Genomic DNA, 8,376 nt, shown 5'->3' with positions numbered 1-8,376 from the left:
AAGGATGCATTTTAATTTGTTGATGTGAAATCTTAATTGAACTAAACTGCTAGAGGTAGTCTCTGTTCTCTGTCATAGCCTTAATTTAGTTGGCAAAACAAGATATCATCAGAAGAAAATCACAGGCAAAGACGCCGTGCCCAGAGGGTTTGAGGAACACCCTTCTGTGCTTTGAGGTGGGCTGGTGTGTGACTGGCACCAGCACGAACCCCATCCCCACACCTTCAGATGCCAACTCGGCTTTCCAGGGATACTCAGGCAGCATCACAAGGGCTCAGACACATGGGACCCCCACAGCAGCCAGACTCCACATGACTCCCTGTCATGTTTTCAAAGCTCTATTTTTAGTATGAAAGCAGGGAGATGAAGCTTTCTTACCTGAAGGCACAGAAGTGTGGGAGGTGGCAGGTCTATCACTCACTTGCTGTGAGACCTTGATATTTCTCCTACCTGTGCCTCAGTTTCTCCATCTGTGCATCAAGGAGGCTGGAATCCATGTTCCTATTCTTTATTTTTATTTTTTGAGACAGGGTCCCACTCTGCCCAGGCTAGAGTGCAGTGGTGCAATTACAGCTCACTGGCTCACTCACTGTAACCTGAACTCCTGGGCTCAAGTGATCCTCCTGCCTCAGCCTCCCAAGTAGCTGGGACTACAGGTGTGCACCACCACAACTGGCTAATTTTTAAATTTTTATTGTGGAGACAGGGGCTCGCTATGTTGCCGACACTGGTCTCAAACTTCTGGACTCAGTGATTCTCCCACTTCAACCTCCCAAAGTGCTGGGATTACAGGCATGAGCCACATAACTGGCCTCTATCCTGAGTTCTTGGTCATGGCGTCTGCTCAGCTGTTTGCCTCCCCGTTTCCTGCAGGGGGTCAGGCTGAAGGCCTTTCACTAAAGTGGCCTCATCCCTGACCCACAGAAGCACAGGTTGCCATTGCCTTGGCCTGGGAGGGAGCCTTAGGAATCAGTCTCTTGGTGACAGAGATACTCATCCCACCCCCTTCCGAGACCCCTCACCCCAGGGGCCTTTTACACATGTTGCTTGTCCCACTGCAGCTTATGTCTACCAGGCCTGTCCATATCTGGAGAAGACCCTGAGGTCTTGCTCCAAGAAGTATAGGCTGGCTGGCAGGGAATCAGGCCCCTCGGGCAGTCCAGCCCAGATTTCTGCATTATCTTATTCCCAGGAAAGCCTCTGTGAGGGATTTCCCAGGGAAGTGACTCAGGGCTTGGTATCTCCCCACAGCTGTGAAAGAACTGGGGGCAGATTAGTGGAGGACAGGTTCCTGAGTTGGCAGGTCCTTATCCTGCTCCCTCATTGGCCACCACAGGAGGGCCGCTGTAGGTCCCCATCACCTACATTTAGTCACAAGTTCTCATGCTGGGAACCAGGCACCAGGAGGTTTAGGAAAGAGGCAATTCCTTGCAGAAGAAAGATCATAGCTTTGCAGTAGAAATGACCTGGCAAGTCCCTTCTGTTCACTGAGCCTGTTTCTTCATCTGTTAGGTGGGGATAATTATACCTGTTTCAGGCAACTGTTGTGAGAATGAGATGACATAATGCTTCTAGAGTGTGCAGCACTGTGCCTGGTCCACAGCCTGCCATCTCCAAATGGGGGCCATTGATGCCATTATTAGTTTTAAAGCCCTAGCTCAGTGCCAGGCTAGGAATCTGCTGAATAAATGAAACTGTGATATTCAGCCACCAGAGGATACGCAGATTTGCAGCTTCTTTCAACTCTTTGGAGACCGTAGTGACCTCCACATCACACAGACCCAGGCTGGAGACTCCTCTCTCCCCTAATTCCTCTGTCCCATGCTCTGCTTCTCCCTCAGTCTGGGAGGAAGCCAGCACCAGCGAAACTCTGATGTCTGTTTGGCAGGGTGAGGGCATTTGAGAGAGAAACTGTCAGCTCTGCCTCCGTCCACACTTGGTGGAAGATGGAAGTGGCCTTTTCCTATCACAGGATGTAAAGTTTAACGATGCTAAGCTAAAGTCATTGCGGCCTTGTACACAGGAAGGGCCTGGACTTCTGAGCAGCCTTCCTTGGGGCTTGGTCCTTTGTAGAGACTGGGCTCAGCCTTTGATTAGGCTACATTCTTCTACTGAAAGTGCCAAAACCCTCTCAAATTCTTGTGTGTTTTGTTTGTTTGCTTGTTTTTACACAGGGTCTCGCTCTGTTGCCCAAGCTGGAGTACAGTGTGCATGATCACAGCTTACTGCAGCCTCGAACTCCTGGGCTCAGGTTATGTTCCCACCACAGCCTCCTGAGTTGCTGGGACTACAGGCGCACACCACCATGCCTGGCTAATTTTTTGTATCTTCTGTAGAGAAAGAGTTTTGCCATGTTGCCCAGGCTGGTCTTGAACTCCTGGACTCAATCAATCCTCCCACCTCAGCCTCCCAAAGTGCTGGGCTTATAGGCGTGAAGCACCGTGCCCAGCCACCTCCCTCAAATTCTTAAGCAAAAATGGAATGCATTGACTCGCAGACAGGAGACCAGACTCAGGAAGGACCCTAATCAGAGTCCAAAGAAGGAAGAGCTGTCAGAATCAAGGCCACGGGGACTGGAACCAGAGGCTCAGCATGCAGGGAAATGCTGTCCCATGAAGAAAATAAAACCTATTGGTTGGCCGGGCACAGTGGCTCATGCCTGTAATCTCAGCTCTTTAGGAGACTGAGGTGGGCAGATTGCTTGAGCCCAGGAGTTTGAGACCAGCCTGGCCAACATGGTGAAACCCCGTCTCTACTAAAAAAAAAAAAAAAAAAAAGTTAGCCAGGCATGGTGACGCAGGCCTGTAGTCCCAGCTACTTGGGAGGCTGAAGTGGGAGGATCACCTGAGCCCAAGAGGTCGAGGCTGAAGTGAACCATGACTGGGTTGCTGTACTCCAGCTTGGGTGACAGTGAGAACCTGTCTCAAAAAATTAAAAAATAAAAAAACAAAAAAACCTGGTGGTATGAGAAAGACTGGGCTCACTTTATGTTGGGAGGTCACGAGGGACGGGTCATGCCAGATCTGTGGATAGAGCAGCCCCAGGCAGAGGTAATAATCAGTGCAAAGGACCTACATGCCAGGAAGGGCACCATGGGAGGTGACAACCACAAAGGAGGCAGGGCCATGGGACGGACACAGCCTAGAATGGTATTCATCCATGCTTCCTGGCTTATAACTCCCATAGCCCCGTTACAGCCTTTTTTATAATGTTGGGCTGCTTCAGGCCTCAGAAGCAGGCCTCAGAACATGGAATCTCTCTCTGACTCCTACCCTCCTTTCACTTGCTCCTTTTTCTCTCCAAGGCAGGACTCAAATCCTACCCACCTTTCTGTCTTGGAGCTAGCCGTAAAGAAATTCTCTGACCTACCTTGTCTGACTGTAGACCATAAGACCCTCATTTCAGAAGAAAGGCTGCAGAGAGGCCAAGAAGAATCTGAACAGACAGGTCTTGCTGGGTTTCCCCACTCAGTCTGTTAACATTAGATCATCCCTTTCTTGTCCAACCACAGTTCTACATGGCTGTCCATGCGTCCATGACGCCTATCCAATGCAGTCTCCATAAAAGGCCCAGGAGGACAGGGTTCAGAGAGCTTCTGGACAGCTGAACCCATGGAGGTTCCTGGAGGGTTGGCGCTCCCTGGGAAAGCATGGACGTTCCACACTCCTTCCTATATCTCGCCCAATGCATCTCTTCATCTGTGTCCTTTGTAATATCCTTTATAATAAATGGGTAAACATGAGTAAGTGTTCTCTGAGTCCTAGCAGAAAACTGCTACTCTAGCAAATTAATCAAACCCAAGGATGGGGGTGGGGTCAGTCAGAAGCACAGGTGAAACAACCTGGGGCTTGCAATTGGCATTGGAAGAGGATGCAGTCTTAGGGACTGAGCCTTCAAACTCAGGAATCTGATGCTATCTCCAGATAAACAGTGTCGGAATTGAATTGAATTAGAGGACACTCAGTTGGTGTCCACTGCAGAACTCACTGCTTGCTTATTGGTGGAAATAAATCCCCACATATTTGGTACAGAAGTCTTCTATGATGGTTGTCGTGGTGTGAGAGCAGAAGAAAAACAGTTTGGGCCAGGAGCGGTGGCTCATGCCTGTAACCCCAGCACTGTGGGAGGCCAAGGCTGGTGGATTGCTTGAGCTCAGGAGCTCGAGACCAGCCTGGGCAACATGGCAAAATCCCATTTCTACTAAAAATACAAAAAAGAAAAGAAAAGAAAAAGCTAGGCATGGTGGTGTATATGCCTGGGGTCCCAGTTACTTGGGAGATGAGATGGGAAGTTGCAGTGAGCCGAGATTATGCCACTGCATTCAGCCTGAGTGAGAGAGAGAGACTGACTCTGTCAAAAGGAAGGAGGGAAGGAAGGAAGGAAGGAAGGAAGGAAGGAAGGAAGGAAAAAAGAGAAATAGTTTTGTTTTTGTTTTTGTTTTTGTTTTCTATACAGGCCAGATTATGAATGAACTTATAGGCCAAGAAAGGAAATCTTCTTAAAAAAATAAAATAGAGTCAGGGTTTCACTCTGTTGCCCAGGCTGGTCTCCAACTCTTAAACAATTCTCCTGCCTCAGCCTCCCAAAGGGCTGGGATTACAGGCTTGAGCCACCCTGCCCCCTGGAAATTCAATTTTATCCAAAGGCTTATGGGGAGACTTTTGATGGGTTTTAAACACTGAGGGACTTGATCGAAATTATTTTCAAAAGAACACTCTGGTTGCTATGTGAAAAGGAGACCAGGGTTAGAGTAGAAGGAGGGTTTGGGGGAAAGTCTAGTCTAGCAGACTTGAAGAGGTGATGATAAAAGTTCTGTTCTGCAGAACAGAAAATCCAGAAATAAATCCACATATTTATGGCCAACTGCTTTTCAAAAAAGGCACCAAGAATATACGCTGGGGAAAGGACAGTCTTTTCAATAAATGGTGCTGGGGCTGGGCACAGGGGCTCACACCTGTAATCCCAGAACTTTGGGAGGCCAAGGCAGGAGAATCACTTGAGCCCGGGAGTTTGAGACTTGCCTGGGCAACATAGTAAGATCCTGTCTCTACTCAGCTACTCAGGAGGCTAATGTGGAAGGATTGCTTGAGCCCAGGAGGTTGAGGCTTAGTGAGCCATGATTGCACCACTGCATTCTAGTGAGACAGAGTGAGACCCGGTCTCAAAAATTAAGAAAAACATGATGCTGGGAAAACTGGATATCTATATGTAGAAGAATGAGACCCCTATCTTTCTTTCTTTTTTTTTTTTTGAGATGGAGTCTTGCTCTGTCACCCAGGCTGGAGTGCAGTGGCCAGATCTCTGCTCACTGCAAGCTCCGCCTCCCGGGTTTACGCCATTCTCCTGCCACAGCCTCCCGAGTAGCTGGGACTACAGGCGCCCGCCACCTCGCCCAGCTAGTTTTTTGTATTTTTTAGTAGAGACGGGGTTTCACCGTGTTAGCCAGGATGGTCTCGATCTCCTGACCTCGTGATCTGCCCGTCTCGGCCTCCCAAAGTGCTGAGATTACAGGCTTGAGCCACCGTGCCCAGCTAGACCCCTATCTTTCAACTCAAAATGGGCTACATGCGGTGGCTTGGGTCTGTAATCCCAGCGCTTCAGAAGGCCGAGGTGGGAGAATCACTTGAAGTCATAAGTTTGAGACCAGCCTGGTCAACATAGCTATACCCTGTCTCTAAAACAACAACAACAATGACAAACCCAAAACACACACAATAGCAAACAAACAAACAAAAAATCAACTCAAAATGGATTAAAGACTTAAACATAAGACCTGAAACTATAAAACTATCAGAAGAAAACATGGGGAAAATGCTTCAGGACAATGGGCTACGCAAAGATTTTACAGGTAAGACTTCAAAAGCATAGGCAGTGATATGGTTTGTCTCTGTGTCCCCACCCAAATATCGTCTTGAATTGTAATCCCCACATGTCAAACAAGGGACCTGGTGGGAGGTGATGACTGGATCATGGGAGTGGTTTCCCCCCACTGCTCTCGTGGTAGTGAGGGAGTTCTCACGAGATCTGGTTGTTTGATGAGCATCTGGCATTTCCCCTGTGCTCTCTCTCTCTCTCCGGCCATCATGTGAGACATGCCTTGCTTCCCCTTCACCCTCCACCACAATTGTAAGTTTCCTGAGGCTTCCCTAGTCATGTGGAATTGTGACTCAATTAAACCTCTTTCCTTCATAAATTACCCAGTCTCGGGTAGTATCTTCATAGCAGTGTGAGAACAGACTAATATGGGCAGCAAAAACAAAAATAGAAAAACCATAGCAAACTAAAAAGCTCTGTACAGCAAAGGAAATAATCAACAGAGTGAAAAGATAACCTGTAGAATGGAAGAAAATATTTGCAAACTATTCATCCAACAACGAACTAACATTCCATAATATGTAAGGAACTCAAAAAAACTAAACAGCAAAAAAAAAAAATCTGATTGAAAAATGGACAAAGAATCTGAATAGATATTTCTCAAAAGAAGACATACTAACAGCCAATAAGTCTATGAAAAAATGCTCAACGTCATTTATCATCAAGGAAATGCAAATCAAAACCACAAGACGATATAATCTCACCATGGTAAAAATGGCCTTTTTTTTTTTTTTGGAGACAGAGTCTCACTTTGCCACCCAGGCTAGAGTGCAGTAGTGTAATCTCGACTCACCGCAACCTCCGCCTCCCAGGCTCAAGCAATTCTCTTGCCTCAACCTCCCAAGTAACTGGGACTACAGTTGTGCACCACCACGCCCGATAGTTTTTGTATTTTTAGTAGAGACAGGGTTCTGTCATGTTGGCCAGACTGGTCTCAAACTCCTGGCCTCCCAAAGTGCTGGGATTACAGGCGTGAACCACTGCACCCAGTCTAAAAATGGCTTTTATCAAAAAGACAAAATAACATAAGTTGGGAGGATGTGGAGAAAGGGGAATTCTTGTACACTGCTGGTGAGAATGTAAATTATTCTAGTACAGCCGCTCTGAAGAACAGTATGGAGGTTCTTCACAAAACTAAAATAGAACTACCATATGATCCAGCAATCCCTCTGCGGGTATAACCAAAAGAAAGGAAATCAGTAAATTGTAGAGATATCTGCATCCCGATGTGGACTACAGCTCTCTTTACAATAACCAAGATACAGAATCAACCTGAATGTCTATTAACAGATGAGTGGATAAAGGAAATGTGCTATACATACACAATGGAATACTATTCAGCCATAAAAAAAGAAAGAAATCCTGTCATTTGCAGTAAGACATTATGTTAAGTGAAATAAGTCAGACACAAAATGAGAAATAACACATGTTCTCACTCATGTGTGGGAGCTAAAAAAACTCAAACTCATGAAGGTGAGAAGAGTTGTGTTTATTAGAGACTGAGAAGGGTATGGGGAGGGGAGGAGAGGGAGAGGTTGGTTAATGGATACAAAGTTACAGCTAGATGAGAGGAATAAGTTCTAGTATTCTCTAGCACTGTAGGGTGAATGTGGTTAACAGTAATTTAGTGTACATTTTCAAAAAGCCTGGACAACATAATGAGACCTCAATGCTACAAAAAAACCCTTTTTTTAAAAAAATTAACTAAATTTGGCCGGGCGCAGTGGCTCGCGCCTATAATTCCAGCACTTTGGGAGGCCAAGGTTGGTGGATCACTTGAAGTCCGGAGTTGGAGACCAGCCTGGCCAACATAGTGAAACCCCATCTCTATTAAACAAATACAAAATTAGCCAAGCATGGTGGCACATGCCTGTAATCCCAGCTACTCAGAAGACTGAGGCAGGAGAATCACTTGAACCTGGGAGGTGAAAGTTGCAGTGAGCCGAGAATGTGACACTGCACTCCAGCCTCGGTGACAAGAGAGAAACTCCATCTCAAATAATAATAGTAATTATTATTATCCAAGCATGGTGATGCAGGCCTGTGGTACCAGCTACTGGGAGGGTTGAAGCTTGGACTGAGGTGGGAGAATTGCTTGAGCCTGGAAGGTCGAGGCTGCAGTGAGCCATGATCGCTCCACTGAATTCCAACCTGGGTGACAGAGCAAGATCCTGTCTCAAAACAAAACAAAACAAAAAGCTAGAAGAGAATATTTTGAATTTTCACAACACAAAGAAATTATAAATATTTAACATGATGAATATACTAACTACCCTGATTAGATTATTACACATTGTATACATATATCAAAATATCACTGTGTATCCCATAAATATGAACAATCATCACATGTCAACTAAAAACAAAATTGGCCGGGTGTGGTGACTCATGCCTGTAATCCCAGCACTTTGGTAGGCCAAGGCAGGTGGATCACCTGAGGTCAGGAGTTCGAGACCAGCCTGGCCAACATGGTGAAACTCCGTCTCCACTAAAAATATAAAA

This window comes from Colobus angolensis, unplaced genomic scaffold (genome assembly GCF_000951035.1).
Source record: "Colobus angolensis palliatus isolate OR3802 unplaced genomic scaffold, Cang.pa_1.0 Scaffold142, whole genome shotgun sequence".
In the NCBI taxonomy this organism is placed as follows: Eukaryota; Metazoa; Chordata; class Mammalia; order Primates; family Cercopithecidae; genus Colobus; species Colobus angolensis.
Note: the sequence above shows the minus strand (reverse complement) of the source record.